Source organism: Dipteris shenzhenensis, chromosome 19 (genome assembly GCF_047967505.1).
Source record: "Dipteris shenzhenensis isolate YYH24624 ecotype China chromosome 19, Dip_SZ_1.0, whole genome shotgun sequence".
Classification (NCBI taxonomy): Eukaryota; Viridiplantae; Streptophyta; class Polypodiopsida; order Gleicheniales; family Dipteridaceae; genus Dipteris; species Dipteris shenzhenensis.
This window is the reverse complement of record NC_141614.1, coordinates 11406761-11412348: the sequence shown is the minus strand read 5'-3', so window position 1 is coordinate 11412348 and position 5588 is coordinate 11406761. Positions and strand designations below refer to the sequence as shown.

Genomic DNA, 5588 nt, shown 5'->3' with positions numbered 1-5588 from the left:
TATGGGATATCTCCCAATATGACACATGGCATGTCTAGGACTCACTAGACTATAAAACCACTAGTACACTCATTTTTGACTCACTTTGGCTTCATATTCCAACACCCCCCCATGAAGGCAAGGTGAGAGGCTATTGGAATGGAACTAAGAACAGAACATGACAATGACGGTCTAAGGTGAGGGACTATTGGAATGGAACCAAGAATAGAACATGACAATGACGGTCATCAAACTGTGCACCCTATGTAACTTAGAGGCTAAAGTCTGAGCGTGTTCAAAGGTTAATCCAAGCACTCTCATGGCTTGAGACTCAACATGCTCAGAGGCTCACGTTATAGCCTGGCTACATGACCAGCTCATAGGTCTAGGATACACCAACATCCTAGAACTCGGCCAGGCTTGATAACAAGACCTATCAAAGCCAATACTGAGTACATGGCTCCCACAATACATTCCCCTCTAAAGCTATCAAAGCCAATACATGGCTCCCACAGTACATCCCCCCTTGGCTTCATAATAGGACATGTTAGGAAGCCACACACCAAAATAGGAAAACCAATACATCTTTTTAGGAGGACTATCCAAGACAGAGGACCTTTAGACTCAATGACAACCAAACACTCAATACATATCGTTTTAGGGGGACTACCCAAGGTAGAGGACCCCAAAATACATCAAGCTGTAGGAATTATAAAAAGAGATCTCTTAGGAGTAAGAGATATCCTCCAAGTAGCCACTACACATGTGTGCACATCCTTGTGAGTCGATGACGATGTCGATGAAGCATTAGGCATGGATGCCTCAAAATATGTGTCGGTGAAGTCTATGGGGTAGCTACATGGAGTGGTCATGACTCTCAAGATAGAAGATGAAGAGTCACCTAAAAACCGATGTAGAGGCTGGAGGTGCCACAAGGACTAGTAGAGTCACCCAACGTGCAAGCCTAGCACCACGGGCAATCAGAGAACTAATCGGAGAAGTTAGGAAGTAACCGTACCTCACATCAAGATCATTTTTCTTTATCTTCTTGCTACAAATTAGTGTGGAGTCTACACACCGTTATAGAAGGTGGATGAGGTGTGCAATGTGGCAGCTCTAATGGTAAGAAGATAGAGCTTCATGGGCAACAAGAGAAGCGTGAGCAGTGGGAGCAGCCGCGTGGGCAACTAGATGGTGAGCAGAGAGGATAGCGATGTGGGCAGCAGGAGAAGCTGCATGGGTAGCTACAACTTAGCTTCATGGGCACCAAATAGAGCAGCAAAAGATGGAGGTGGAGATCAAGATAGTGACAGTAGTCTGGAAACTATCATCTCGTGAACTCAATAACAAAATCCGTGCACAGAAATAATTTTCATCACTTTTTGCAGGAGCTATATCATAGAAAACTCGGATTGCAATGATGTAAAAACAAAAATTATAGTACTCAAAGTCCTCTACAACTTTTTTGAAGACACAAACTCATGATTCTGCTTCAAGATCCAGATAGAAGCATCACATCGTCCGCAAGTCACTGAGAGAGCAATAGAAACAACACCACTCTAGGACGTCTTTGTAGTAGCTGAAGGAAGGAGAAGAGCTCACCGAGGAAAGGAAAGAGAGGTGGAAGAAGCTCAAGTTGGAGAAGACAATGTTGGAGGAGAATCCCAATGTTGATGAAGCCTTCAATGGAGAGGAGTAGGGAAGGGGAGCACCTCCAAGAGAAGAGAGGGCAGCTTCTCTTTTTGGCCACCCTCTACCTCATGGAGAAGCAAGGAGGAAGGGAAGGGCTAGGAAAGAAGGCTCTGATACCATATGAAGAGACATGGTAGCTAGCTAGGAATGGAATGGAAATATGGAAAGCATAATGAAAGGCAAACTGGAAAGGAAGGAAAGTACAAGTGCAAGGCAATAACCAAAATACTCACAATGTATTGATAGCTTGATGTTGACTGATATATTAGATAATAGACAAGTACAACAATATATAGTGTGCCACTAGAGTCTAGAAAGTCACAATGTCTATGGGATATCTCCCAATATGGCACATGGCATGTCTAGGACTCACTAGACTATAAAACCACTAGTACACTCATTTTTGACTCACTTTGGCTTCATATTCCAATAGCATCGTGCTAAAACAGATAAAGTGATGTGTCAAAACTAAACTAAATCAATTTAATATAATGTTTCAACTTGATGAACTAATATCTTTCATGATGTTGTGGATTAATAGAAACTTACATGGTTCTTTGATCTTTGTTCACACCATGCGCGTTGCCTTGTGTTGCGTAGTTGTTTTAAATGGTGACAAGATGCCCACAAAAATAATGTGGAAATATGTTAGCAGTATACCTACAAGAGCTAAGTTTGAATACAATTTCCTTCCTTAAAAAATGTCTTTTGCTTTAGGATAAAAGTTCAAAACAATCACAATTTCAGTTTCGAAATTCAAAAAGTGAGAAAATTAAGAAAGTTTTAACATAAGAAAGTTTTAAAAAGTCTATTCGAAGACATCTGATAAAATTGGAATGATACAGAGAAGATTAGCATGTCCCCTGCATAAGGATGACACGCACAAATTAAGAAAGTTTTTAAACAAAATTCCATATGTGATGTATAGGAAGAGGTGGCACACTTTCTCTCCGGTTATTATATGAGAAGATTAAATTCGATATGGAATATATATTTTCAAGAATCTGATTCCCACTTCCTCCTTTTACCTTGATGTTATCTCAATAATAAGTGTACAATCGTAGAAGAGATATCACCCATGATATGTTTTCAAGTAGTATGCAATTCAAGTTTCAATAATGATTAGTGAGACAACGGTTAGATTTTTATATGTGACAATGATAAGCAGTTTCAATATGAGAAGATAAAATTTGCTGTGGATTATATGTTTTTGGAATCCTAATTTTATGGAACTTTAAGCCATGAATCGTGGAGAAATACAATGCATTGATTTCGTAGTCGTGTATTCTGCAATTAGTAGCTAATAGTCATGTACTTTATTGAGCCCACATCTAAGGCTACCTTGGACCATAAGGCTAAAGAATATTGCGAGTTGTCATCGATGTACAAATCCATGCTATGATGAAAACATCAACAACATAGAATATCCATATACCTTGCATCGCTACATTACTTGGTAAAAATATTTCTTTTAAGTCTTAGCTCATGAATATCCAATCTTAGATATGAAATATTAGTGTATCACGCAATTAATATATTTTTAAAAATTGGTTTCATGAGTTCTCATTGTCATGTAGTTAATGTAGTTAATTGTGTTTCTTACCATGTAGGTTTCTAGCAAATTGCACCATTATCTACAAAAAGAGCGAATGACCAAGTCAACAAAAATTAGCTTTCCATGTCTTAATTACATAAAATAGAACAAAGAGCTGAGCTGAAAGCAAAATTGAAAGCTGACGAACATATGCATGCAGAATAGCCAAGATAATTGTCTCATAGCATTCATTGTCTATCAAGTTGACCCTCATGTATGTGGGGTACAGGGGGTCCCTTGCTTTGTACGTGCCATACTTTGCTAGAATCTTGCCTTTGAAGGCAAAGCAATAGCAAAAAATCTGAGACAATTCCCTACTGGGGAGCATTGGGAGCAAATTTAAACTAGAAGTCTAGGGTCCATGAGGACAAAGCTCTTAAGGAGCAACGATAGTGTGGAAGGGATCTTCTTTGTTGATTTTATCATGTTGTAGTGCTAATGAACCACTTTACTCACCTAATCGTAGCATGCACAGAGAGAGACCATGATTATCGTGAAAAAGGGCCACGTGCAAAGATGTTGAACAGACATTAGATTCTGATTCTCAAACATAAAGGAGTTACACAACACATTGCAAGCACAAAAGCTGAAACATGATCATGTAAAAATCACACACTTCGACATCTAACATCTTCTAACTACGATGCATTATGCTATTCAATATGCACTCCATCTGTGAACACAATTGCTTTTGTTAAATAAACCTCAACCATTTAGAGCTTCTATGCAATAACTCATCCTTGAACCCCCGAATCCTGTGCACGTAAGTCTTTTTGGATAACAGCTTCTAGTTTACCAATGTCCCCTTGTTAGAATGTACTGTATGGAACCCTTGTTGAATTCCTTGCAGGCAAGCCAATAGAGCTATGAAAGAGAGAGGTTGCTGAATGAGCATAGCATACCACAAATCACATTACATTTGTCTACTCCAGATCGCTTTGGATAGTCAACCGTAACGTCAAATTGGCATGAAACATTCCATACAAAATGAAATTGAAATAACGAACAAACTTCAAATGTGTATTTTCAAATCCAAACAGAGGTACAACCTAAAGAGGTTGCCTCATCATCACATGCACCACCTATGTTTTCACTCATCTTCAAAAGCTCTGCATACTCAAACATGTTTAAATATTCATAAATGTATGACATTGGAAAAGCCTATGCAACAACACAATATGAATGAATAGAAGTATGAAGAAAAGTAGTTGGGAGTCCAAAAATCCAAATGGGTTGAAGACCTTTCTTGAAGTTGCTACTATGGTCTCCATCAAATTCCCAGAAACTTCAACTCCTGCCATTGCGCTAGCAATCACGATAACGACAACTAGTAACACAAACTGATAGCAAATCGATAGCAATTGTGCTTACTAAAGCAAACATTAGCATCCTTATATAACAATTCAATTTTAGTCATTTAATTCGATTTCGGTGGTGATCGATTGGTAACCTATCAATTAAAACATTTGCATCATCCCTAGCCTTGATTAATTTCCTAGCTAGATGGAGATTCTCTAACAATAACCTCAACGAAACCAAGAATTAAAGAAGGCTTTATGAAAATTAGGAACTAATAGTTTGAGTTCTCTTCATTCTTAATGCACACTAGGTTGTTTACATTGAATATACTACGTTTCGGAATGGTCCATCGAATGTGTAGGTCTGAGAAAGGAGATAGGCATGAAATCTTTAGAGGCGTACACAAAGACTAGTGTTGGGATTTTGCAATGTCCACGTGCAACCACCGAAACTGGAGCACCATATTTGAAAGCACATGAGCGGAATGAAGGACTCACATCCTCGTTGTGATTAGAATCCATGGAAATTATAAGAGAAGAAGAACGGTGCCTTCAAACGATTCATGTAAAATCTTTAATGCACGCGAATGCTTCCTTTCCACATGTCAAACATACATTGCACATGCTATTTTGATAGCTCTCAACCATTCACTCCGACTCTTCTATATAGCACAAAAGACTGGAACCACCTGGAAGAAAACCAAAAAATTATTTCCGTTTCTACTAACACGTGCCAAAAAAGGTCCTTATTCACATCACCAAAACTTAGAAAGAGAAGTTTTAAAAATGTAAGTAATGAAGGCAGTGTTGTGGGCCCTGTCTCACACATGGAGGTGCAAGCATTTAAAGGGGAGGAGTGTCGAAAATCGGAGATGGGGGCGTGCAAGGAAGAGTGGGCGTACAGGATGGGTCAAAGCAAACTGCACGTGGACACTGGACACGTGGTTGGGCGGGAGCAATTGAGCACCCAAGTGCTCCAGGGTGCCAATGAACCACTCGCACGCATGTGTGGAGTGGATCAGCGT

General features: G+C 39.3%; 1 non-coding gene across 1 annotated transcript; it reads left to right on the top strand.

Annotated features, from left to right (window-relative positions):
• Nucleotides 1-2477: 2477 nt before the first annotated feature.
• On the top strand, nucleotides 2478-2580 carry LOC147890070 (U6 spliceosomal RNA). The gene has a single exon (XR_015542824.1). It is a non-coding gene; the product is annotated as a U6 spliceosomal RNA (small nuclear RNA).
• The last annotated feature ends 3008 nt before the right edge of the window (nucleotides 2581-5588 follow it).